The sequence below is a fragment of the Chiloscyllium plagiosum genome, unplaced genomic scaffold (assembly GCF_037043375.1).
Source record: "Chiloscyllium plagiosum isolate Xiang-an unplaced genomic scaffold, Cpla_swu_hap1 HiC_scaffold_53X, whole genome shotgun sequence".
In the NCBI taxonomy this organism is placed as follows: Eukaryota; Metazoa; Chordata; class Chondrichthyes; order Orectolobiformes; family Hemiscylliidae; genus Chiloscyllium; species Chiloscyllium plagiosum.
In genome coordinates this window covers 19,131,642-19,159,290 of record NW_028270191.1, presented here as the reverse complement: position 1 = coordinate 19,159,290, position 27,649 = coordinate 19,131,642, and the positions used below count along the sequence as shown (strand labels likewise).

The 27,649-nt window shown below is 44.8% G+C and overlaps 1 long non-coding RNA gene across 1 annotated transcript; it reads right to left on the bottom strand.

Moving 5' to 3' along the window:
* Positions 1 to 9,727: 9,727 nt before the first annotated feature.
* Positions 9,728 to 25,386, bottom strand: LOC122543423 (uncharacterized). Its single transcript, XR_015755757.1, has 3 exons — positions 25,315 to 25,386; positions 20,828 to 21,081; positions 9,728 to 10,140 (listed from the first exon to the last, which is right to left on the bottom strand). It is a non-coding gene; the product is annotated as an uncharacterized LOC122543423 (long non-coding RNA).
* Positions 25,387 to 27,649: the final 2,263 nt, after the last annotated feature.

Genomic DNA, 27,649 nt, shown 5'->3' with positions numbered 1-27,649 from the left:
TACAAACTCCCTCTCTTTCTTCCTTTCCTCTCTCTCCTTTTCTCTCTCTTCTCTCTTTGTTCTGCTAAACAATTCATTCTTTTTCTCCGTCCTCTGCTTTTAATCGTAATTCAAACTGTTTCACTTGTGTTGCCCTTTCCTTGTCTTTTGGCTGTTACCCAAGCTGCTTCATTTTCAATTGAATTTTAGCCATCTCTAATGGTGTTTCCAGCAAATTTAAATGCTGAGCTATTGTGGTAATGATCTCTCCTTTCCTCACAGAAGGAGGCAGCTCCAGCTTGTCTGCTAATTCCAGCAGCTTGGCCTTAATCACTTTTTGTAAAACCCCCAAAGTCACTTCTTCCATCCCAGAAAACACTTGGTGACTGAAAGAGCCACTGTTATCCCAAGCACCAACTGAATTCAACATCCGGAACAAACCGCTTGCTGCCTTCGAGTCCAACAACCCGAATCCCAATTTGGAACTACAGAACAAATCCTGCAAAGGAGCCCTCAATCTGTTATGGACCAGGCCAGACCCCCTCGAAACATTTCAAGAAAGTAGCGCAGACTCTAACTTTGCTCGATGTTTTAAGCAGGTGTAGCATGGAATCAAATTGGCCCTTAAAACCCTTCAAACTTAGACTTTTCAGAGTCTGTGTCTTTTATGACCTCTTGAATAAAAAAAAAACAAGGACAACGTAACCTTATTAAAGGAGTACCATCATCACACCCTGAATCAGGGTTGCAGTAAAGACTGTACAATTGATGTACTCTGTTTGAACTAGACAGGTGACAAATCATTCTAGATCCGGGTAACTATCCATTGACTATTGTTGGGAACTGTACACATGAACATGAAGGGAATATGAGGATCCCACTGCTTTCTAGCACCCTCTCAGTGACCATTCGTTTCTTTGACTTGGTTGTGTGTAGTTGACACTCCATCCTACAAACTTTGTACTCCACTGAACTACTCCCAAAGTGGGGGGTGAGAGTGGGGGCAGCTCCATGAGACGTTGTGAGCTGATGTTTTGGGGTTTCAGACTCCAAGGCAGCACCCTGGAGCTTTGAGTGAGTTTGATTAGATTAGACTCCCTACATAATGGAAACAGGCCCTTCTAATGCACTAATACACCATGGGCAATTTAGCATGGACAATTCATCTGACCTGCACATCTTTGGATAGTGGGAGGAAATTGGAGCACCCAGAGGAAACCCACGCAGACATGTGGAATGTGCAAACTCTAAACAGACAGTCGCCCGAGGCTGGAATCGAACCTGGGTCCCTGGTGCTGTGAGGCAGCAGTGCTAACCACTGAGCAACTACATTCCCATTCTCACAGATAGACCTCAGTTCTCACACACCTCTGCCCTCACGGTTTTCACATCAAAGGTCATGACATATTTTAAGCATCAAATCAGAGTCACGGGGAAAGGTTTGTGAACTACTCATACATGTAAAGATAATTTCATATAACAATACATTTTCTCCCCAAAATATCTCGTAGTGTCCATTTGTTGATATCACCAATTGGATGGTAATAGAATTCCTGGGGCTGAAAGATTAGAAAACATTGGAAAGCAATCATTTCATATTCTAACCTAGAACTGGCAATTTATAAGCAGTTGAAGCACTTTGGAATATCCTGAGGTAATGAAAGGGGCCATCTGTATGCAAGTGTTGTTGAAAGAGTCAGGATAACTCGACAAGAAGGGGGAATGGGACATCCAATTCAACAGAATGTAGCTTCTTAAAAATAATTTTACTCAAAAGAATGATGGAGACAGGTCTGGGCCTTCTAGTTAGAATTAGCTGTAACAAGTCGTTGCTGACATAATTAGTGCTAAAATTTAAATTCAATGAATTTGATTTTATTGAACAGCATTCACAGTATCATAGTGTAATAAAGCACAAAAAGCAATTCAGCTTGCTGTGCAGGCTCTTTGGTGGAGCTATACAATTAGTCCTATTCTGTTCTTTCATCATAAGTCTTCAAGTACCTGTGTGTATTTCGTTCCTTTTAAGTCTCCCATTGAATTTGTTTTCCTTTCAGCCAGTGCATTCCAGATCACAAAATACTGTGTTTAAATACTGTGTTCCCCTCTGCAACTTTTGCCAACTGACTTCAATCTGTGTTCTCTGGCTATTGATCCTTCTGGGACTGGAAACAGTTTCTCCTCATTTACACTATCCAAACCTTTCATAGTTAAAAATCACACAACACCAGGTTATAGTCCAACAGGTTTATTTGGAAGCACTAGTGTTCGGACCGCTGCTCCTTCATCAGGTGGCGACAAACCTTTCATGATTTTGAACATTTCTGACATTTCTTTTTCCACTCCGGGGAGAACAGTTCCAATCTTGCAGACAGAAGGGGTGGCACAGTAACTTAGTGGTTAGCACTGCTGCCTCATAGTGCCAGGGACCTGGGTTTGATTCCACCCTCAGATGACTGTCTGTGTGGTGTTTGCACGTTCTCCCTGTGTCTGCGTGGGTTTCCTCTGGGTGCTCTGATTTCCTCTCACAGTCCAAAGACGTGTAGGTGAGGTGAATTGGCCATGCTAAATTGCCCATAGCGTTAGGTGCATTAGTCAGGGGCAAAATGTAGGGGAATGGGTCTGGGTGGGTTACTCTTCGGAGGGTTGGTGTGGACTTGTTGGGCCGAAGGGCCTGTTTCCATACTGTAGGGATTTTTTAAAAAGACAGCATTTGAGGTAGTTGCCATCCTGGAGGCATTTTTCTGGTTGGGAGGAAGAGGTGATTGAAAGCACCTAGGCTCCCGAATAAGTTGTCGGAAAGGGTTTAATGTTGTAAGAGTTCCAACAGATGGCGGTGTTGCACTGTTCAGCCACAAGCAGCAAAGAATTGATTTCTATTGCCATGTCGTGGTAGAATGAGAACTAGTCATTGCTAGATTTGTGGGTGTGTTGTTATTGCTAATTGAGTAAAGCAGAAGAATTAATTTTGTAAATAATAAAATTACTAAAAAGTAATTTTTTTTGCGGAACGTTTCAGAGAACACCTCTGGGACACCCGCACCAACCAACCCAAACACCCCGTGGCTGAACACTTTAACTCCCCCTCCCACTCCGCCAAGGACATGCAGGTCCTTGGCCTCCTCCATCGCCAGACCATGGCAACACGACGCCTGGAGGAAGAGCAACTCATCTTCCGCCTAGGAACCCTCCAGCCACAGGGGATGAATGCGGATTTCTCCAGCTTCCTCATTTCCCCTCCCCCCACCTTTTCTCAGTCCCGGCCCTCAGACTCAGCACCGCCTTCTTGACCTGCAATCTTCTTTCCGACCTCTCCGCCCCAACCCCCTCTCCGGCCTATCACCCTCACCTTAACCTCCTTCCACCTATCGCATTCCCAACGCCCCTCCCCCAAGTCCCTCCTCCCTACCTTTTATCTTAGCCTGCTTGGCACACCCTCCTCATTCCTGAAGAAGGGCTTATGCCCGAAACGTTGATTCTCCTCCTTTGATGCTGCCTGACCTGCTGCGCTTTTCCAGCAACACATTTTTAAGCTCTGATCTCCAGCATCTGCAGTCCTCACTTTCTTCTGTTGAGAAGTAGACTTTTGAATTAGGCTACAGGTCTTGAATTAAATGAATGAGAACAGGCCCTTGAGGATGATTGGCTTCCATCTGTTCTCATGATCCCTTCCTGGGATCTGATTCCTCAGGAGAGACTTTATGGCACCGTGGTAGTGTCCCTACCTCTGAGCTAGAAGGTCCAGGTTCAAGTTCTACCTCCTTCAGAGGTGTGGCACAACACACGGAATCCCTACATGTGGTAGCAGGTCATTTGGCTCATCGAGGTCAGGCAGCATCCAAGGAACAGGAGAATCAACGTTTCGGGCATAAGCCCTTCTTCAGGAAGAAGGGCTTCTTCCTGAAGAAGGGCTTATGTCCAAAACGTCGATTCTCCTGTTCCTTGAATGCTGCCTGACCTGCTGCGCTTTTCCAGCAACACATTTTCAGCTCTGATCTCCAGCATCTGCAGCCCTCACTTTCTCCATTTGGCTCATCGAGTCCACTAGCAGAAAGTGAGTCCTGAAGGGCTTATGTCCGAAACGTCGACTCTCCTGCTCCTCGGATGCTGCCTAACCTGCTGTGCTTTTCCAGCACCACACTCTCGACTCGCCGATTCCACACCAATCCTCCGAAGAGCATCCCACCCAGAACCACACTCCTACTCTATTCCTGTAATTCTGCATTTCCTATGGCTAATCCACCTAGCCTACACATCCCTGGACATTATCGGCAATTTAACATGGCCAATCCACCTAAACTGCGCATCTTTGGACTGTGGGAGGAAACCCATGAAGACACAGGGAGAATGTGAAAACTCCTATCACAGTCACCCGAGGGTGGAATCAAACCTGAGTCCCTGGCATTGTGAGGCAGTGCTGACCACTGAGCTACTGTGTCATTTAGTGCCTCCAGATAGAAATAGGTGATTCCTTAGGTAAGTCCTCCTGAAACTCATGCAAGAAGCTGTCCTTCCTGCATGTGTTTACACCTGAAAGGTCAGATTCCAGAATTGTGCTGGATTAGATTAGATTAGATTACATTACAGTGTGGAAACAGGCCCTTCGGCCCAACAAGTCCACACCGACCCGCCGAAGCGCAACCCACCCATACCCCTACATTTACCCCTTACCTAACACTACAGACAATTTAGCATGGCCAATTCACCTGACCTGCACATCTTTGGACTGTGGGAGGAAACCGGAGCACCCGGAGGAAACCCACGCAGACACGGGGAGAATGTGCAAACTCCACACAGTCAGTCGCCTGAGGCGGGAATTGAACCCGGGTCTCAGGCGCTGTGAGGCAGCAGTGCTAACCACTGTGCCACCGTGCCAGAAGCTTCAATCAATAGGAGCACATTCTAGGAGTTTGGGATCATCCAATGGCAGGACTTTGATGCAGTGTGGGACTATGGCCATACCTGCTTTGTCAAGCAGGATGCAATATTCAGAACAACGTTTGTCTGTCTGCTTCACATCTCAGTCTCATGTCCAGACTAATTATCGGAGCCTTGGTTCTTTGTAAATGCAAACCAACTGTTCCTGCTGGTTCGGAAATCTGGGACGAGGGGTCAGAGTCTTTAAAACTTAGAGCCAGACCTATCAGAAGTGGAATTAGGAAACATTTCCACACTCCAATCAAAAGTGGTTGCAGTTTGGAACTCTTACACAAATAGTGATTGATGCTGGATCAATTGTCGGTTTTAAACCTGAGATTTTTGCTGACTAAATGTATGAACAGACATGGGATGGAGATGAGTTTGTGGAGTCAGGTTGCAGATGGGCCACAATCTCCCTGAACAGTGAAACAGGCATGGGTTAAATGACTGCCTCCTGTTCCTTGGCTGCCCATTTAGTTAAAGGATGTTAGATGATAACATTACATTAAATTATTACAAAAAAAACAGAAAAAAAGCTGGAGAAACTCAGCAGGTCTGGCAGCATCTGTGCAGAGAAAGCAGAGTCAAAGTTTCAGGTCCAGTGACCTTTCTTCAGAATAGAAGAGCTTCTCTAAATTTTTCCAGCTATTTCTGTTTACATTTCAGATTTCCTGCATCTGCAGTTATTTGTTTTTGTTTTTGTTTTGCATTATTCTCTGACTTAAGCTGAGTATTCACAGCATTCAGGCTTTTGAATAGTTTGATGAGCTTGATTTAGAAGCTATTAAGGAACAGTTCTCTCAGTATTTCCTCTGCAGTATTTTTAGAAAGCACACAAATACATTTAGTATAGGGCAATGGAGTACATTGGGGTGGTCATTGCCTTACATAGGTGGGTTACTTAGTAACTTTAGCTTCACTATTAATGAGCTGCCACAGCTAGCTCCTATTCATGGGATTCTTTTCAACACTCCTGCTGTTAGGGTCACTCCACTTGACTGATCTAATGAAAGTAAATTGTAGCCAGCAGTGCTCTTGGGTAGAGTTTTTAGACCCATGGTGCACACGTTAGAAGCAAATGACTCTGAAAATTGTCGGGTGCCATGTTTAAAGAGCAATGCTCAGGGAAAGGATGCAAGAAAGGAATCGACGCCGTGTTAATGAACCCACTGACATCTGTATTTTTCTTGTGTTGTGTAGAGCTTTTAACAAACACTTCTTGCACAATAATAAGGATTTTAAAGCTGAGATCAGAACTATTCAGGCCACAGTAACCACAAGCATCTTCTGACCTTAAGTGATGTCCAAATAGTCTGCCAGACAGAGCCCTGTAGACTTGTTGAACTGAGATGTAGCAATTGTTAATTTGTACTTTAAAGGTAATTCATTTTCATACTTGATAAATATGTGGTCCAAATTACAGCTTTTTATACTCCGTCATCTTGGCTCTCCTTCTCCTCTTGGCTCTCTCTCTCCTCAGCCCGGTCAAAATAGAGTAACAGTTTTCCAATGCACCCTTTTCCCCTCGGTGGTTAAGTGACAGATGCTGCGGAATATTTGCTCATTGCTCTATGCTTGGTCGAGCTGCCAAACCTTCATCTTCTGGAACCGGAATAGTTTCCGTCTGCAAAAGGGGCGTAGAGTGAATTATTCAGAAGAAGCAAGCAAACGACCTGGGCCAGCCACTCATTCCTCTTTCAAAATGGGTTTTGCCTCTTCTGCTGGAAGTGCTGCCATCTGCTGGGATGCAGCCCATAGGCGAGCGATGAGACCAACTACTGTACACCATCCCTACCACCACAGCTAACTTGTCCAATACATGGTCAATTCTTGGGTACAGTTCACCAGTTTGACCTCTCCATTGAGAGAGAGGGCAGGTATTTTGAAAAGCAGAATTAGAATGCAAACAAGTTAATACTTCAGGAACCACTGCATCTTTCATAGAACATTCCATTCGTCATAATGTTTTAAAAGAAGTGCGAGGAAAATGAGTAGGCTATTGAGTCCCTTGCTTATACATTATTCAATATGACTGTGGCTGACCTATTCACCTTATCGATTGAATTCCTACAGTGTGGAAACAGGCCATTCAGCTGAATGAGTCCACATCGACCCTCCGAACAGCATCCCACCCAGACCCATCCTCCTACCTTATCCCTGCAACTCCCATGGCCAACACACCCAACCGACACATCCCTGAACACTATGGATATTTAACATGGTCAATCCACCTAACGTGCACATCTTTAGACTATGGAAGGAAACCAGAGCATCCGAAGGAAACCCACGCAGACACGGGGAGAATGTGCTAACTCCATACAGACAGTCGCCTGAGTGTGGAATCGAACCTGGTCCTTGGCAGCAGTGCTAACAGCATAGCTATTTGTGGGAGCTTCCTGTGCATAGATTGCTGCTGTGGTTTCTACACTATAATAGTAAATTTAAAAGTACTTCACTGGCTGTAGTGTACTTTGGGCAATTATAATCGCAATACTTTTCCCCAGCTTAGTCTGATTGCATTTACACTCGATAGACACAGAGTTGTACTTCCCACCAGGGTGGGGGAGGGGCTGACCAGATAAGCCATAAAAAGCTACGTCGCTTTTGTTCTTCCCATCCTTCTATACCTCTGAACCTCTGAGGTCAACTGACAGTCTACAATTGCCCTGGCTGAGTAACAGCTTGGTGCAGCCTTAAGTGCATTCTAGCTAATCTAGGAAATATTGCACATGTAAGGCAGCTATAGGTCAACTAACACAAAGAGCTATTATGGTGATGGCCTAATGGTATTATTGCTGGACTGTTAATCCAGAGATTAAAAATGTGTTGCTGGAAAAGCGCAGCAGGTCAGGCAGCATCAAAGGAACAGGAGAATCGACGTTTTGGGCATAAGCCCTTCTTCAGGAATGTTAATCCAGAGACCCAGGTAATGTTCTGGGGATCCAGGTTCGAATCCTGCCACGGCAGATGGGTGGAATTTAAATTCAATACAAATCTGGAATTCAAATTCTAATGATAACTGTCAATCCGTTGCTAATTGTTGGAAAAATCCATCTGGTTCACTAATGTCCTTTATGCAAGGAAACTGCATCCTTATCTGGTCTGGACTACATGTGACTCCGGACCCACAGCAATGTGGTTTACCCTTAACTGCCCTCTGGGCAATTAAGGGCAGGCATTAAATGCTGGCCCAGCCAGAGAACCCTCATCCTGTGAATCAATATAAAAAAAAGACATATAACCACAAGGGTAGGCTGATCTCTTACACTGAATTCTGTGGGTTGAATGTTTACCAGAATATAAATTCCTGTGGCTGAAACTCCCTGAAATTTAAGCACCTCCCCACCCCTGCCCACTTAGTAGAAAAATTATGAATTTTTTTTTTCCCAAAAATATACTTCGCTCAAAGCTGACTTGGACATAAGATGCAAATAACATCAGTTTCTTCCAATACTGTATGTTAATACAATGACAATTCGTATTGATGAGTTTTTATATATCAACTACACAATTCCAAGGGTTTCACCCAGTTACTAGCCCCATGGTGCACTTTGGCTAAAAGGCCTTAGTCAGTGTCCTTTCCCCAGTGCGCCTTTGCAGTTGCTGCCTGAGTCCTGCACCTGGAACATGCCAGAAAAATGAGGAAATAGCTCTAAGAAAGCATGAGCTGAGAAATTAGAATTCTTCCCCTCTTGGACTTACTATCTTCTTTGGTCTGACAGGAATGGATGGACTGAATGGTCTTTGTCTATGCTGGATCATTCTACAATTTTTCTGTTACAAATGAAACATTCAGTGACCTGTTTGAACAAATGCTTCCAGAAGTCAGCAATAAAGGAATGGCACCATGGCTAAGTGATTGCTGCCATTAGAAGGTTGTGGGTTTAAATCCTATTCCATTCCACCAGTTGTAGTGTTACGACAAGCTTTTTTTTAACTCAAGCAAACCTCTCGTGACTTTATTTGTGGTAAGAGGGACAATCTATTGTTCTCAGGTAAGGTTTAATACAGCAAGATAAGTTAATCTGCTAAACTACAACTGTGGACACCCAGAAGGCTATGGGCTGAATTGCTGTGTCTGCCTGATGTCAATTAGAGGTAAATTGCTCTGAAACAGATCTGAGGTCAGCTAAAGACAAATTGCTCCAAAACACATCCTGAGGTCAGTCAGAGACAAATGGCTCTGAAATACATTCTGAGGTCAGTTAGAGGCAAATTGTTCTGAAACAGATATTATTCAGGTCAGTTAGAAGCAAATTGCTCCAAAACTGATCTGAAGACAGTTTGAGGTAAATTGCTCCAAAACATGTCATGAGGTCAGAGGAGAGGCTTATGATTTCAACTGGAACTTTAAGACAACCCTGTGGTGTTGCTCTGAAGGCACATGCAACCAATCCTGTAAAGATGGCAGAATTCCTTCCCTTAAGGGATATTAGTGAAGCAAATGGGTTTTTCCAATGGTTTTTTTAAAGCTAGTTTTTAATTCTAGTGTTGGGACATAATCCCACATCCCCAGAGCACTTGCCAGGGCCTACTGGATTATTAAGATAGTAATAGTGCCACTAGTCCTTCACCTTTGGGACAGCTTCCTGATGAAGGAGCAGTGGTCTGAAAGCTAGTGCTTCCAAATAAACCTGTTGGATTATAACCTGTTATGTGATTTTTAACTTTCCCCACATAGGTTAGATAAGATTATTTTCTTATGAACAAAGCTCCAATAACATTATTGAAGAACGACAAAGATTAATTGAGAGGAGTTCAAAATAGTTTTACTTTCCAAATAGCAAATGACTTTTTGAATGCTTTTCCAGTACAGCTATATCCAAGAAGTAGTTAAATTAAAAGAAAGCTGCAGATGACAGAAGAGAATCGATTTTATACACAATGTTCCTCAATTCGTTCCCAGCAAAAATTAATGTTTATCCCTGCATCTACAAATTAATAACAAGTTTCAAATTGGATGCTTTCCAGTTGCTTACAGTGGCCAATATTTGTTGTGGAAATCTGTGTTTTATTTTAATTTCTCCCTTCACCAGAGCGCATGGTTCTCTTGAAGTTCATCTTAAACCTCTTCCACTGCTTAATCTCATAAAGGAACTGTTATAAGTGTACAATAACATAAAAACTGGAGTAGGAGGAAGCCATTCAGCCCTTCAAGCCTGCTCCGCCATTCAATAAGATCATAGCTGATCTTCTTCTTCAACTCCATTTTCATTGCCTGTCTGAATATTCCTTGATTCCCTGAGAAAGAAAACATTTATTGAATATGACTACAGCCACAATCCTGTAATACTGAGAATTTGAATGACTTCATAACTCTCTAAGTGAAGAAATTTCTCATCTCAGTCCAGAATCACCACCTTGTTATCCTGACACTGTGCCCTCGTGGTCTAGATTCCCCAGCTAGGTGGAAAACAATGTCTCATTCTTGAACTCATGAAGCTTCCTTCACTTTAAGTTTTAATGAGATCCAGAGAATATAGGCTCATTTCACTTTATCACTCCTCAAAGGGCAACTCTCTCAAAGGTGAGTCACCCTTTATTGTTTTTAGGAAATTTTAATTGAAACTCCAGTCAATTTTTGTCATTTGCCTGTGTATTTTAGCCCATGTGTGACATCTTCAATTGACTTAACAGTCGGAATTCAATTATGAAAGTGCACTGTCAATTAAGTCTTAGTTTAGGACTTTTAAAGGAGGTGTTATTTGAATATGTTGCAGGATATATTTGAACATGAATGGAAGCGTTGTCTCAAAGGGTGAACATACTCAGGATGATATGCTCCTAAGTCTCACAGGTGAAAAGGTCCCAAACCCAGTCTTTTACCTGTCTTGATTTCAGCTGATGTGGTGCTTGTTGTTATACCTCAGGTGTCCTGGTTAGAGAGGGGAAAGCTGGAAAGTTGAATAGGGAAGATTTGGCTCCAGCTTTATGTTCCTGTTTGCAATGTGAGAAAGGCAGAAGTGCAGTGTTTTAACTGAGGATAGGATTGGGCTTGGCTCTCAGTTAATGCCCAATGATGAATGTCCACTGGATAAGGTTGTAAAGGTCAAAGGCCACCTGACCTCAGCATCCGGAACTGCATTTGGAAGAGAAAAACCAAGGACGGTAATTAACTGAATGGGAGATAGACTTTCTTTTTGTGTGTTTAAAAAGGAGAAGAATGTCATTGTTGGAAAAGGGACCAAATTTCAACTTTTACCAGTGAGTATTGCATATCTCCTAAAGCTCAAATGTTGTGGCTTTCACCCTAGCTCCAAGCTCGTTTCCTCCCCCCATGCCACCAGTGAGTTATTCAATTTTTCAGACAAAGCATCTTATTAGTATCCACGTTCAAGGAGACCGTGTTTTCAGTTAATACAGTCAGCACCATACCATCTTGGAATTGGAGATCACAATGTGTAAATAACTTAGCTGATTTGCTGCATTACCACCAGACCCTGGACGAGGTTCCCCAATTTGTTACACTTTTGGACAGCATACCCCAAACTGTAAAACTCCTGGGTGAGGCACCCCTTCTTCAGTCACTCACCTCTCCCAACTTGGTTACAGTAAGGTTAATTCCAAAAGGATTCCTTTCCTTGTGGATACCTTTCTTCCAGACTCAAATGAACTTGTTTTAAATGAAGAGAAAGTGAGGACTGCAGATGCTGGAGATCAGAACTGAAAATGTGTTGCTGGAAAAGCGCAGCAGGTCAGGCAGCATCCAAGGAGCAGGAGAATCGACGTTTCTGGCATGAGCCCTTCTTCAGGAATGAGGAAAGTGTGTCCAGCAGGCTAAGATAAAAGGTAGGGAGGAGGGACTTGGGGGAGGGGCGTTGGAAATGCAATAGGTGGAAGGAGGTCAAGGTGAGGGCGATAGGCCGGAGTGGGGGTGGTGGCGGAGAGGTCAGGAAGAAGATTGCAGGTTAGGAAGGTGGTGCTGAGTTCAAGGGTTGGGACTGAGACAAGGTGGGGGGAGGGGAAATGAGGAAACTGGAGAAATCTGAGTTCATCCCTTGTGGTTGGAGGGTTCCTAGGCGGAAGATGAGGCGCTCTTCCTCCAGCCGTCGTGTTACTTTGGTCTGGCGATGGAGGAGTCCAAGGACCTGCATGTCCTTGGTGGAGTGGGAGGGGGAGTTGAAGTGTTGAGCCATGGGGTGGTTGGTCCGGGTGTCCCAGAGGTGTTCTCTGAAATGTTCCGCAAGTAGGCGTCTGTCTCCCCAATATAGAGGAGGCCACATCGGGTGCAGCGGATGCAGTAAATGATGTGTGTGGAGGTGCAGGTGAATTTGTGCCGGATATGGAAGGATCCCTTGGGGCCTTGGAGGGAAGTAAGGAGGGAGGTGTGGGCGCAAGCTTTGCATTTCTGCAGGGTAAGGTGCCCGGAGTGGAGGTTGGGTTGGTGGGGGGGGGTGTGGACCTGACGAGGGAGTCACGGAGGGAGTGGAACGCTGATAGGGGAGGGGAGGGAAATATATCCCTGGTGGTGGGGTCCGTTTGGAGGTGGCGGAAATGACGACAGATGATACGATATATATGGAGGTTGGTGGGGTAGTAGGTGAGGACCAGTGGGGTCTACGAAGAGGCAGGCATAGCTGGGGCCCATGCGGGTGCCCATGGCTACTCCTTAGGTTTGGAGGAAGTGGGAGCATTGGAAAGAGAAGTTGTTCAGGGTGAGGATCAGTTCAGTCAGTCCAAGGAGGGTGTCAGTGGAAGGGTACTGGTTGGTGTGGCGGGAAAGGAAGAAGCGGAGAGCTTTGAGTCCTTCGTGATGGGGGATGGAGGTGTACAGGGACTGGATGTCCATGGTGAAGATAAGGCGTTGGGGACCGGGGAAGCGAAAATCATGGAGGAGGTGGAGGGCGTGGGTGGTGTCCCGAATGTAGGTGGGGAGTTCTTGGACTAAGGGGGACAGGACCGTGTCGAGGTATGCAGAGATGAGTTTGGTGGGACATAAGCAGGCTGAGACAATGGGTCAGCTGGGACAGTCAGGTTTGTGGATTTTGGGCAGGAGGTAGAAACGGGCGGTGCGGGATTGTGGGACTATGAAGTTGGAGGCGGTGGATGGGAGATCCCCTGAGGTGATGAGGTTATGGATGGTCTGGGAGATGATGGTTTGGTGTTGGGAGGTGGGGTCATGGTCAAGGGGGCAGTAGGAGGTGGTGTCCGCGAGCTGACGTTTAGCCTCAGCGGTGTAAATGTCGGTGCGCCAAACTACTACTGCGCCTCCCTTGTCTGCCGATTTGATAGTGAGGTTGGGGTTGGAACGGAGGGAGTGGAGGGCTGCATGTTCCGAGGGTGAGAGGTTGGAGTGGGTGAGAAGGGTGGACAGGTTGAGGCGGTTAATGTCGCGGTGGCAGTTGGCTATGAAGAGATCGAGGGCAGGTAAGAGGCCAGCACGGGGTGTCCAGGTGGATGGGGTGTGTCGTCAGAGGGTGGGCGAGAATCCTGGTTGAAGAAGTAGGCGGAGGCGAAGGCGGCGGAAGAATTGTTCGATGTCTCGCCTCCTCCTCCGCATCTCCTCCACTTCCCGCTCCTCTGCCCTTGAGCCCCGCCCCTCCAATTGCCACCAGGACAGAACCCCACTGGTCCTCACCTACCACCCCACCATCCTCCATATACATTGTATCATCCGTCGTCATTTCTGCCTCCACCAAACGGACCCCACCACCAGGGATATATTTCCCTCCCCTCCCCTATCAGCGTTCCGAAAAGACCACTCCCTCCGTGACTCCCTAGTCAGGTCCACATCCCCCACCAACCCAACCTCCACTCCCGGCACCTTACCCTGCAACCGCAAGAAATGCAAAACTTGCGCCCACACCTCCCCCCTTACTTCCCTCCAAGGCTCCAAGGGATCCTTCCATATCCGCCACAAATTCACCTGCACCTCCACACACATCATTTACTGCATCCGCTGCACCCGATGTGGCCTCCTCTATATTGGGGAGACAGGCCGCCTACTTGCGGAACGTTTCAGAGAACACCTCTGGGACACCCGGACCAACCAACCCAACCACCCCGTGGCTCAACACTTCAACTCCCCCTCCCACTCCACCAAGGACATGCAGGTCCTTGGACTCCTCCATCGCCAGACCATAGCAACACGATGGCTGGAGGAAGAGTGCCTCATCTTCCGCCTAGGAACCCTCCAACCACAAGGGATGAACTCAGATTTCTCCAGTTTCCTCATTTCCCCTCCTCCAACCTTGTCTCAGACCCTACCCTCGAACTCAGCACCGCCTTCCTGACCTGCAATCTTCTTCCTAACCTCTCCGCCCCCACCCCCACTCCGGCCTATCACCCTCACCTTGACCTCCTTCCACCTATCGCATTTCCAACGCCCCTCCTCCCTACCTTTTATCTTAGCCTGCTGGACACACTTTCCTCATTCCTGAAGAAGGGCTCATGCCCAAAACGTCGATTCTCCTGCTCCTTGGATGCTGCCTGACCTGCTGCACTTTTCCAGCAACACATTTTCAGCTCTTGTTTTAAATGAAGCCAATTTTGGGGCTAGGTTATGACCTAGTGGTATTTTCACTGAACTATTAACCAGATAATGTTCTGGTTTCAATCTCACCATGGCAGATAGTGGAATCTGAATTCAATATTGGAATTAAGAGTCTAATGATGACAATGAAATCATTGTCAATTATCAGGAAAAAAATCCATCTGGCTTGCTAATGTCCTCTAGGGAAAGAAGTCCAGCATACAGGCAGCTACAGATCCACAGCAATGTGGGTGACTCTTAACTGTTCTCTGGGCAATTACAAATGAGCAATAAATGTTTGTCCAGCCAGTGACATTCACATCCCATGAATGAATTAACAAAGGAAAATAGAGTTAATTAATTACTAAATATGAGAAGCATTGGTATTGCAATGCACGGTGGCACAGCAGTTAGCACTGCTGCCTCACATCGCCTGAGACCCGGGTTCAATTCCCGCCTCATGCGACTGACTGTGTGGAATTTGCACCCCGTGTCTGTGTGGGTTTCCTCCGGGTGCTCCGGTTTCCTCCCACAATCCAAAGATGTGCAGGTCAGGTGAATTGGCCATGCTAAATTGCCCGTAGTGTTAGGTAAGGGGTATATGTAGGGGTATGCGTGGGTTGCGAGTCGGTGTGGACTTGTTGGGCCGAAGGGCCTGCTTCCACACTGTAATGTAATCTAATACACATGGATTACAAAGAAGAGGCCAGTAAAGAAAGATAAGTGTTTAAAAAATGTTGATTGGTCTCAATTGTTTGTGCACAGCTAATAGTTGAATGTTGCAACCACTGCAGTGGATGTTACCAATAGCATTGGCAGTTGAACAAAACATCTTTGAGATTCTTGGCTTTGTAGGCTAATTCAAGTTCCTTTATCCTGATTCCTGTTCAAATCAGTTTAAAGTATTGGAAGTTAGAGAGGGTCTTTATCTGCAACACAGCAGTGACTTGGGTAAAGTTAACCAACTGTAACTTTCACAGCATGTTAACACTTGAATCTAGCCTGGTACACATGACAACATTCAGTCCCATTAGTTCACTCCAGTAGAGTTGAAACTGGCTTTTTTAACCCCGATGTTTGTGTATTCTTCAAAGAGAAAAATACAAATTGTGTATGTTGTTTAGGAATAATCCACAGAGGTTGGCTCGCTATTCAACAGCAAGTCGTTAGACCCTCATTATATCTGTAGTCACAAGAGATGACAGTCCAGTCTGTTTGAAGTTTCTTTGACACCTTTGTCATATCCCATTAGTCTCAAACAGAAGATTTTTACACCTGCAGTTTTTGTCTCTGTAGCAGTCCTCTTTTAAAATTCCTGAAGAAGGGCTTATGCCCGAAACGTCGATTCTCCTGTTCCTTGGATGCTGCCTGACCTGCTGCGCTTTTCCAGCAACACATTTTCAGCTCTTTTAAAAACAACACATTTTAGAATTAAAAGACTGAAAATATTCACACTGTACTTTGAGTTTCTGACCCACGGTCAGGACAGGTGTGAAGCTAGTACAATTATAGCCATTTTCACATTGATCCAAACAACATGTTTTGATTCATTCATGGGATGTGGGTATCACTAGCTATGCAAGTATTTGTTGTCTGTCCCTAACTTCCCCTTAAGAAGGTGGTAGTGAATTGTCTTCTTGAACGGCTGCAGGCTATGTGGTGTAGATACATCCACAGTGCTATTAGGGAGATTTGATCCAGTGACAGTGAAGAAACAACAATTTATTTTCAAGTCAGGATGGACTTAGTTTGGAGGGGCACTTGCAGATGGCATTGTTTCCATGTATTTGAAGTCACAAATTTAAAACTATCCAAACTCAGCTATACCATCACTTCAGGTGGAGAGCAGGCCTTTCTTATTTTGGCTATGCTTCGTATCTGATCTATTTATTGACCTCTGCTTTCTAAAGCTGTACTTTAAAGTATCATCATCACTCAAGCTCAGACAGTGCATTGGCATGACTCTTGGATCAAGGGCGGGGTAAAATAATAGTAATGTGATTGGATGAGTAATCCAGACACCTGAACTCGAGACACAACTTCAAATCCTATCATGGCAACTAGCAAATTTGAATTCAATTAATTAACCAAGACAAAGAAAGCTTGTACCAGATTGTTGTTAAAAACCAATCTGGATCACTAATGCCTTCCTGGGGAGGAAATCTACTGTCTTTACCTGGTCTGGCCTACATGTGACTGGAGCCACAGAGCAATGTCATTAACACTTAGCTGTCTCTCCACTGCCCTAGCAAGTCATTCCATTGTATTGAACCACTGCAGAAAAAATGTGTCCCTACCCTATGTGGACTGCAGTCACCCTTGAGGAAAATGCAAATGTGCAATAAAGGCTAGCCTTAACGGTGACACGATACTGTGGCTTTAAGAGGTGTATTTTGTCCTGTTTTTTTTTTGAAGAGAGGTTTTAAGACAGATGTATCAAACTGTCTATCTGAATTCAATAAAGTAAACAGCTTGTGAGACCTTGGGTTTTTCTTTAAAGTTGGAACAAAAGAAGTAGCCTGAAAGGGTGGGATCAAACTCCCCCAGAGCCAGGATTTTCAGTTTTAGTTTTTCAGTGTCAATTTCTGCTGGGGTCTTGAAGTTGGGTTTGGAAGCTGCACTATATCTCTCCCTGCTATTCTCTCTCTCTCTCTCTGAATTTTCTCTTGATATTTTTTACTCCTCGACTGGAGAATTGCCCGTGAGACAATGTATTTTACTGAATTTGCCTTTGCCAAGGATGTGTTTATGGGATGTTACTACATTAAACAAGTTACTGTTTAGTAGTTAAATAACCCATAATTCTGTTAAGTTTTCCAATAGAGTTAATTATTCAAATGTCTTTCTTTTGTATATTTAACTATAGTGTATGAATAAAGTACTTTATTGCTTCATATTTGGTAGTTTGACCAATTAATTTGCACCCAGCATGCAACACCTGGCACTTTCCTTTAAAATAAGATATATTTAGGGTCATCTTAATATATTTTGAAGGTTTGGACTGGTCCATAACACCATGAAGGAACAAAAAGGGAAGTGCTGCAGCAACATTTTGAATCTCAGCACCATAGAAAATTAAACATGTTTTCTACTATGTTAAAACCACCTCTTAAACATTCAGATGACTGATAAGGTCAGAAATTAATCTTTCTGCTCTTCAAAAACTGTTCCTTAATAAAAGACTGAACCACTGGTCAACTTGCGACATAAATTAGCAAGCTGTACCCATTTGCCATGCAGTGAGATCATCTGTCACAGCCAGCTGCAAAACCACAGCACAAATATGAAATTCAGGAACATGTCCCTTGACTTGAAGCATGTGCTGGAACCAAACCGCGCAGTTAAACCTCAATAACTAGTTTTAACTGGTTTTAATTTGTACCCCTGTATTTTATTTCGCAAAATAAATTGTTACTTTTGCTAGTTTTCAACTCTGGACAGACATAGGCCAACAAAATTTGTCTGAAAATACATAAATGTTTTACTAAATGCCATTAAATGTTGGTGATTCTGGAGTGGGTTTGGCCCTTCATACAGCAGCCATCTATTATGGTGGGGCACAGGGGATTTTCATTTTTTGCATAACTTGCACCAATGCTGAATAACTTCCAGTCCCCAGTGTGATTTGCAGTATATGGAACATGATGCTGATACATCAGATTCAGTGAGTTTTTCATTATTAGTAGCTATTTGTGCACTTTTGTCTTGTAGTGTCCCCATACAATTTAATTTGGGCAATGCAAGTACAGTATATTTAAGTCCAAAATAAACATGGAAAACTGGGACAAATGCAAAAATACTGGAACTGCACAAAGATTAATCAGTTTTTGAAAGGGAAAGACTGACTATTAGCTGAAGAGTTTGCCCTGAAACAGCAATTTTATTAACATTTGTTTAAATCAGCGTCCTGAAGCCCTCACCCAAACTGTTAACATATCACTTTTTCACATTCTGTGTCTCCATGGGTTTTCTCTGGTTGCTCCAGTTTCTTCCCACAGTCCAAAGATGTGCAGGTTAAATGGATTGACCATGCTAAATTGCCCCGTAGTGTCCAGGGATATGCAGGCTAGGTGTATTAGCCACAGGAAATGCAGGGTTGCAGGGATGGGATAGGAGGGTGGGTCTGAGTGAGATGCTCTTTGGAGACTCAGTGTGGATGTGATGGGCCAAATGGCATCAATCTTTGTGCCATGCATTTATCTCTATAATCTTGTTGACCCTGTGCTAATCTGCTCATGGCTCAGGTAATAATCCAGAGATTATTACCTTTTTTGGTTCTGCTTTTTAATTTAGCCCTTAGCTGCTTATATTCTCTCAGCAGAACCTTTTTCTTCTTTCTACCCACATTACTAGTATCTACATGGGCCACAATAACTCTTCCCCCTCCCAATCCAAGTTCCTCTGCAGCCCAGATGAGGAATCCTGAACTCAGACTCCAGGCAGGCAACACAGCCTTTAGGACTCTTGAACCCGACCAGAGAACAGTACCTACTACCATGACCATACTATCCCCAATTACAACTACATTTCTCTTTTCTCCCCCCTCTTGAATGACTTCCTGTACCATGGTGCTATGGTCAGATTGCTCATCCTCCCTTTGGCCTCCATTCTCATCCACACAGAGAGCAAGAATCTCAAATCTGTTAGACAGGATCGAGGGCTGAGGCTCTTTTAGCACTACCTCCTGCATCCTTCTACCTGAATTGCTCATATTCACATCGTCCTGACTCTGATCAAATTTGCGGTAGTTAATGTAAGGGGTGTGACTGCCCCCTGAACCAAAGCATCCAGGTAACTCTCCCCCTCCCTGATGTGACACAGTATTTGAAGCTCAGACTCAAACTCATCACCTCCAGAGTTCAAGCAACCAACACTTATTACAGATGTGGTCACTATAAACCACAGTGGGGTCTACCAGCTCCCACGTCATATAGTTACAACACATTGCCTGGCCCAGCACCTCTATTTTAATTACTTAGTTCCTAACTTGATTTTTTAAAAAAGTCCTGGTCTTTTAATTTGTAGCCTGTAAGTATTTCCCCTATTTACCTTTAAGCTGAAAGTAACCTAAAAAATATCATCAAATTGGTAGCTATCACCAACCAATGAACTTATGATTGACCTGTGATCTCACTCTTTTGTGCTGGACCCCTGATCCTGAGCTTCAATTTATCCTATTTTAAAAAAACCTTATTACCTATGAGCCAAAAAACAAGCAAAGAGCATCTCTTACCCTCTGCACTTAATTCCCATGCTTTCTCTCATTCTGAATGTGATCTCCTTGTTGACCTTGCGAAGCTTACCCACGTAAGTGGTTCCATGGAAGAGGAATTCTTTTACTGCTCTCAATGCCTTTGCATCCTTCCTAAAGTGTCGTGCCCAGAACTGGTTACAATACTAGATGGAAAGGAGTTCCAGGAATTTGACCCAGTGATACTGAAGGAATAGTGATGTCCTAAGAGATGTACAGCATGGAAACAGACTCTTCGGTCCAACCCGTCCATGCCGACCAGATATTCCAATCCAATCTAGCCCCACCTGCCAGCACCTGGCCCATTTCCCTCCAAACCCTTCCTATTCATATACCCATCCAAATGCCTTTTAAGTGTTGCAATTGTACCAGCCTCGTATTTCCAAGTCGGGATGGTGAGTGGCTTGGAGGGGAACTTTAAGGTAGTGGTGTTCCCATGTATCTGCTGACCTTGTCTTTCCAGATGGAAGCAGTTCTGTGTTTGTAAGGTGCTATCTAAGGAGGTTTGGTGAATTTCTGCAGTGCATCTTGTAGATGGTTCACATTGCTGCAACTGTGCATTGCTGGTGGAGGGACTGAATTTTTTATGGATGTGGATCCAATCAAGTGGGCTGCTATGTTCTGGATTGTGACAAGCTTCTTGAGTGTTGTTGGAGCTGCCCCCATCCAGACAAGTGACCAGTATTTCATCACACTCCTAACTTGTGCCTTGACAGACAAGTATTGGGGAGTCAGGAGGTGGGTTACAGTGTAGGATTCTGACCTGCTGTTGTGGCCACTGTGTTTATATGGCTAGTCCAGTTCAGATTCTATCAATGGTAACATTCAGGATGTTGATAGTGGGGGATTCAGTGATGGTAACACCATTGAATGTCAAAGGGGTGACAATTAGATTGTCTCTTATTGAAGATAGTCATCACCTCCCATTTGTGTGGTATGAATGTTACTTGCCACTTTTCAGCACAAGCCTGGATATTGTCCCAGATCTTGTTGCACTTGGATATGTACTGTTTCAGTATCTGAGGAGTTGCGAATGGTACTAAACATCGTGCAATCATCAGTGAATATTCCACTTCTGACCATTTTTTTAAACACTCCTGTTCTTTTTTCTTCCCCCCGACACTAACGCCTAAATGTGGTAGTGCTTATATTTTCCCCAACACCCATGTGTGAGATGCAGTGAAAGACACAAGGTGACTTCTGACCTTATAACGGTGAGAAGGTAATTGATGAAGCACTTGAAGATGGTTGGGCTAAGTACAGTATCCTGTAGAACTCCTGTGGAGATGTTCTGGAGCCGAGATGAGGTAGACAGGGTGGTTAAGATGGCATTTGGCACACTTGCCTTCATTGCTCAAATTGCTCATTGCTCTGAGCAAAAGAGTTGGGATGTCATGTTGAGGTTGTACGGGACATTGGTAAGGCCTCTTCTGGAGTACTGTCTGCAGTTCTGGTCGTCCTGTTATAAGAAGAATATTATTAAAGTGGAAAGGGTTCAGAAAAGATTATCCAGGATGTTGCCAGGAGTGGAGGGTTTGAGTTATAAAAATAGGCTGGGACATTTTTCAGTGGAGAGTAGGAGGTTATGGGGTGATCTTATACAGGTTAATAAAATCACGAGGAACAAAGATAAGGTGAATAGCAAAGGTCTTTTCCCCAAGGTGGAGGAGTTCAAAACGAGGGGGCATATTTTTAAGGTGAGAGGAGAAAAATTTAAAAGGACAGAGGGGCAACTATCTTTTAAAACAGAGAATAGTTAGTGCATGGAATGAGCTGCCAGAGGAAGTGCTGGATACACGTACAGTTACAATGCTTAAAAGACATATTGATACGTACATGAAGGAGGGATATAGACCAAACGCAGGCAGGTGGGACTAGTTTATTTTGAGAATATGGTCAATGTGGACTAGTTGGACAGAAGGGTCTGTTTATATGCGGTATGACTCTCTGACCTCCAACAGCCACAACCATCTTCCTATGTGCCAGGTAAACCTCCAATCAGCAGAGAGTTTGCCCCTGATACCCATTAATACCACATGGCTCCTTGATGCCTTTTGCTGTCACTCTCACCTCAACAGGAGAGATGTTGATAAATATTGCAAGACTTGACTGATGTAGGATTTAACATGACCTTTTTAGTTGGACAGACCGTACCTATCAAGATTTTACTTCTGCCACCAAGCTACTAACGAGAATCATTTTCTCCAAATCACATGATCTTACATCACTTCCGAATGACAATCTCTCATTTACTCTTCATGCTACAAAAATGAGGCATGTTGTTGGGAGAAAAGAGAAAGGATTACATTTTCACTCTCTGGCCTGGGAATGTTTCATATTAACAATTTCAATACTGTAACTGTCCAGTGCAACCCATTCCACTAGACTACCCAGGTGTGAAGACAAAAACGTGGCTAAAATGACAGTGTTGTATTTAACACATCATTGGAGTGCAAAATCTGCATTGAAACAAATCTGAAATATTTACCATTGACTCGACTTCATGTCTAGTCCAGATACAACACAATGGCCCCAACAGCATGGAACGGAGCTGAGGGTTTGAGGCAAATTCAGCAGAGTAGCAGAACGTAAATGAAACAGTGATAGTAATTACTGCAATGAATTTCAACTCCATCTCCATGCAATATAGGGTGCATTAGTTTCCTACTTGGAGGGAATAGTGAGGAAATGTGGGCGGCACTGCTACCTCACAGTGCCAGAGACCCGGGTTCAATTCCCGCCTCAGGCAATTGTCTGTGTGGAGTTTGCACATTCGCCCCGTGTCTGCGTGGGTTTCCTCCGGGTGCTCTGGTTTCCTCCCACAGTCCAAAAATGTGCAGGTTAGGTGAATTGGCTATGCTAAATTGCCCGTAGTGTCAGGTGTAGGGGAATGGGTCTGGGTGGGTTGCTCTTCAGAGGGTCGGTGTGGACTTGTTGGGCCGAAGGGCCTATTTCCGCACTGTAAGTAATCTAATCTAATCTAATCATAAAGGAATCTCACTCAAAAAGAGCACAGAAGCACTTTGAAAGAATGGCATAGACTTGGTGGCAAAAGTGAGTACTGCAGATGCTGGAGATTAGAGTCGAGAGTGTGGAACTGGAAAAGCATGGAAGGTCAGGCAGCGTGCGAGAAACAGGAAAGTTGACATTTCAAGCATACTCCCTTCATCAGGAATGAGGCTTGTGGACCAAGGGGACTGAGAGATAAATGGGAGAGGGGTGGGGAAGGTAGCTGAGAGTGCAATAGGTAGATGGAGGTGGGGGTAAAGGCGATAGGTTGGAGAGGAGGGTGGAGCGAATAGGTGGGAAGGAAGATGGATAGGTAGGACAGATCATAAAGGTGGTGCTGAGCTGTAAGGTTGGAACTGGGATAAGGTGGGGGAGGGGAAATAAGGAAACTGGTGAAGTCCACATTGATAGCATGGGGTTGTAGGGTCCCGAGGCAAAAGATGAGGCGTTCTTCCTCCAGGCGTCGGATGGTTAGGGAGTGGTGATGGAGGAGGCCCAGGACCTGCATGTCCTTGGCGGAGTGAGAGGGGAGTTGAAGTGTTCAGCCACGGGACGGTGGGGTTGGTTTCTGCAGGTGTCCCAGAGATTTCTCTGAAGCGCTCTGAGAGTAGGCATCCTGTCTCCACAATGTAGAGGAGACCGCATCGGGAGCAACGGATACAGTAAATGATGTGTGGAAGTGCAGGTGAAACTTTGATGGATGTGGAAGGCTCCTTTGGAGCCTTGGACGGAGGTGAGGGGGAGGTGTGGGCGCAGGCCCACCCAAGCCCTCCACCAAGACTTTTGTTTCCCTGGCCCCAACACCTCATCTTCACCATGGACATCCAGTCCCTATACATCTCCATCCGCCATGACCAGAGTCTCCAAGCCCTCCGTTCCTTCCTCTCCTGACATCCCTACAAGCACCCTTCCACTGACACTCTAATTTATTTGGTTGAACTGGGCCTCACCCTCAATAATTTCTCCTTTGAATCTTCCCACTTCCTCCAGACGAAAGGGGTAGCCATGGGCACCCGCATGGGCCCCAGCTATGCCTGTCTCTTTGTCGGCTATGTGGAATTGTCTATCTTCCGTAGTTCCACCGGCACAATTCTCTACCTTTTCCTCTGCTACATTGATGACTGCATCGGCGCCATCTTGTGCTCCCAGGAGGAGGTTGAGCAGTTAATCAACTTCACCAACACATTCCACCCCGACCTGAAATTCACATGGACCATCTCAGACACCTCCCTCCCCTTCCTGGACCTCTCCATCACCATCAATGGTGACCGACACTGACATCTTCTACAAACCCCCCGACTCCCACAGCTACCTGGATTACACCTCCTCCCACCCTGCTTCCTGTAAAAATGCTATCCCTTATTCTCAATTCCTCCACTTCTACCGCATCTGCTCCCAGGAGGTCCACTTCCAACACAGAACACACCAGATGGCTTCCTTCTTTAAAGACTGCAATTTCCCTTCCCACATGGTTGATGATCCCTCCAGCGCATCTCATCCACTTTCCACACCACCGCCCTCGAACCCCACCCCTCCAACCGCAACAAGAACAGAACCCCCCTGTCCTCAACTTCCACCCCACCAACCTCCATATACATCGCATCATTCTCCGCCATGTCTGCCACCTACAAACGGACTCCACCACCAGAGATATATTTCCCTCCCCACTCCTATCCGCTTTCCGTAAAGACCATTCCCTCCACGACTACCTCATCAGGTCCACGACTACCCACCAACCCACCCTCCCTCCCCTCCCACCACAGGAATTGCAAAACCTGCGACCACATCTCCTCCCTTACCTCCATCCAAGGCCCCAAAGGAGCCTTCCACAACCATCAACGTTTCACCTGCACTACCACACATCATTTACTGTATCTGTTGCTCCTCTACATTGGGGAGACTGGATGCCTCCTAGCAGAGTGCTTTAGGGAACATTTCTGGGACACCTGCACCAACCAACCACACTGCCCCGTGGCTGAACACTTCAACTCCCCCTCCCACTCTGCCGAGGATATGCAGGTCCTGGGCCTCCTCCATTGTCACTCCCTCACCACCCAACGCTGGAGGAAGAACGCCTCATCTTCTGCCTTGGGACCCTCCAACCCCAGGGCATCAATGTGGACTTCAACAGTTTCCTCATTTCCCCTCCACCCACCTTACCCCAGTTCCAACCTTCCAGCTCAGCACCATCCCCATGACCCTTCCCACCTGTCAATATTCCTTCCTACCTATCCGCTCCACCCTCCTCTCCGACCTATCACCTTTACCCCCATCTCCATCCATCTACTGCACTCTCAGCTATCTTCACCCCCCCCCCCCCCCCATCCCATTTATTTCTCTTTCTCAGTCCCTCGGCTCACAAGCGTCATTCCTGATTAAGAGTTTATGTCCGATTTTCCTGTTCCTTGAATGGTGCCTGACCTGTGCTTTTTCAGCGCCACACTATCGACCCATAGGCTTGGTGGGCCAAATGACCCTTTTATTTACCACAGTATAGTACTCTTAAAAGCTGGAGGACCACACTTCTGTTTTTTTTTAAAGCCAGATTCTGCCAGCGCAGTTTCTCTTTGTTCACCTGCAATCTATCCTGTTCTCGCGCCATTTAGCTTTCTTCCCATTTTGACCATGGATTTGTCGGTTAAGGCACTCTTCTGCTATAGAATTGAGGTGGTGTGGTGCTTACCAGGGCTTGTTCTCAGTCATTCCTGAGAGGTAGTTTGTTTGGGTAATCGGACCTTACCGTTGAAAAATCTGCCAATTTTCCCGCCAAACAGTGAAAGAAGTGCGATCAGAAAACCGAAGTGTGACGTGAACAACCTCTGGCGGCTCGCGTGACACTTCTAGATCACAACTGGTTCCTAATGACGATTTCGTCTGTATTTTACTGTGCGCGGTTGGTTTGCAGTTTTGTTAACTCGTTGTCCTCAGTTTGCCAGCAAACTTGGAGAAAAAAAGGGTTAGCTCATGAACAATCAATCTTTCTCCAATAGTTCATACTTAACTTGTAGATTATTATCATATTGGTGCAACCTTTTAGATAACTTCTTATAATTTTGTTACCTCCTAATCCGTCAAATATGCGTTGTACACATGCAAACTGAGAGTGTAAATCTGAAATCGGCAAAATAGAGCTGCGAGTTTGTTCCAATTTTAACTTGGGTGCTATGTCTTTCACTCGCAAATAACTCATTCTCTCTGTACAACAAATACTACAACACTTGCTGTGATTTTTAAAAATTGTATGTTAAAGCTTAGTTCTTTCAGGGAAATGGGTCAATTGAATCATTTGACTGTCATACAAATCTCAAGATCATAAAATAATTGAAAGATAAGATTTATTGGTCCAGTTTTGCTAATATATTTAAAAAGACATCACAGTCTCCTCACACTTGCCTAATGTTCAACTATTACTTCAAAGTTTTTGATTTTACATTGCTACCAGGAATGCTATTCCACATATTTGCTATTCTTCTTATGAAGACAAACTTCCTTAATTCTGATATCTCCTTTCACTAATTTAGACATTTTAAAAAATGATTTCTGCATGGGGTATGGGCATTGCTGGTAGGGCCAGGCTTTGTCCATTCCTAAACATGTTTGAGAAGGTGGTGATGAGCTGTAGTCCTCAGGGTGTATGTAGACCCACAGTGCTGTTCAGGTGGGAGTTCTGGGATTTTGACCCAGGGATACTGAAAGAACGGTGATATATTTCCAAGTTGGCATCGGGTGTGTCTTGGAGGGGAATTCACAGGTGGTTGTGTTATCATGCATCTGCTGTTCTTGTCCTTCTAGGTGGTGGTGGTCACAAATTTGGAAAGTGCTGCCACAGGAGGCTTGCTGAGTCATCATGTTGCATCTTGTAGATGATACACATTCCTGCTACAGTGCATCAGTGGATGGATGAGGTGTCAATCAAGTAGCTGCTTTGTCCTGATGGTATCAAGTTTCTTGAGTGTTGTTGGAGCTGCACTCGTCCAGGCAAGTAGAGAGTATTCCATCATACCCCAGACTTGTGCCTTGTACATGGTTTTGGGGAGTCAGGACGTTATTTACTTGCTGCCTCTAGTAGTGAGTTACTACCCTCTGACCTAGTCTTGCATCCACTTCATTTGTATGGCTGTTCCAGTTGAGTTTCTGATCAGGGGTTAACCTTGGGTGTTGATAGTGGGGGATTCAGAAATGATAATGCCATTGAATGTCAAGGGACAGTGGTTAGATTGTTTCTTATTGGAGATGGTCATTATCAAGCCACTTGTTTTTGTAGTCATTCTGTCTCAGGCAGTACAAGTGCAATTTCTGTTCAGTAGTAAGTCCCAGGATGTTGATTTGAGATCATCTTCGAGTCGCCTCTTTTCGAAGTGGGAAAATTTAAGCTTCTCTTGTCTTTTCTCACAACATATATCTTTGACTCTAGGGATCTGTCTTGTAGCTCTTCCCAGCAATGCCTGCTGTATTTGAGTGCTTCCCTTGTGTTTGGATGATCAGAACTGGACCAGGTACTCAAAGTGCAGTCTGTGCAGTGTAAACATTACTTCTCGTGGTGTATGTTCTTCTGTTTTGATACTGTAGCTTAATGTTCTGTTTGTTTTGTTGATTGATCACGTGGAATCTTCTGATATGCATGAATCTTTTTTCCCATTTTGGTAATATTCATGATTTGACATTGCATTGCATTTACTTCCTAAATGTTTTGTACTTGTCCATGTGCAATTTCATCCTGTTCCCCTATATATTTTATCTGAATGTCTCATCTCTGCATGTATATACTTTGGAATCATCTATGACACTCAGGCAATCTGTATTGACTTTCTGAATTTATGTTGCTAATGTAAATTAGAACTAGGACAGACCCCAATGGGAAATACAGAACAGCCCAGTGATCACTCCTAACATCACACTCCCTTAAATACTTGCTGCTTCCTACCATTCAGCCAATTTCCTTGTCCATTCCTAGCCTTTGCCAGGAATTCCCACTACTTTAAGCTGAAGTCTTTTGTCAGATATTTTATCAAATTATT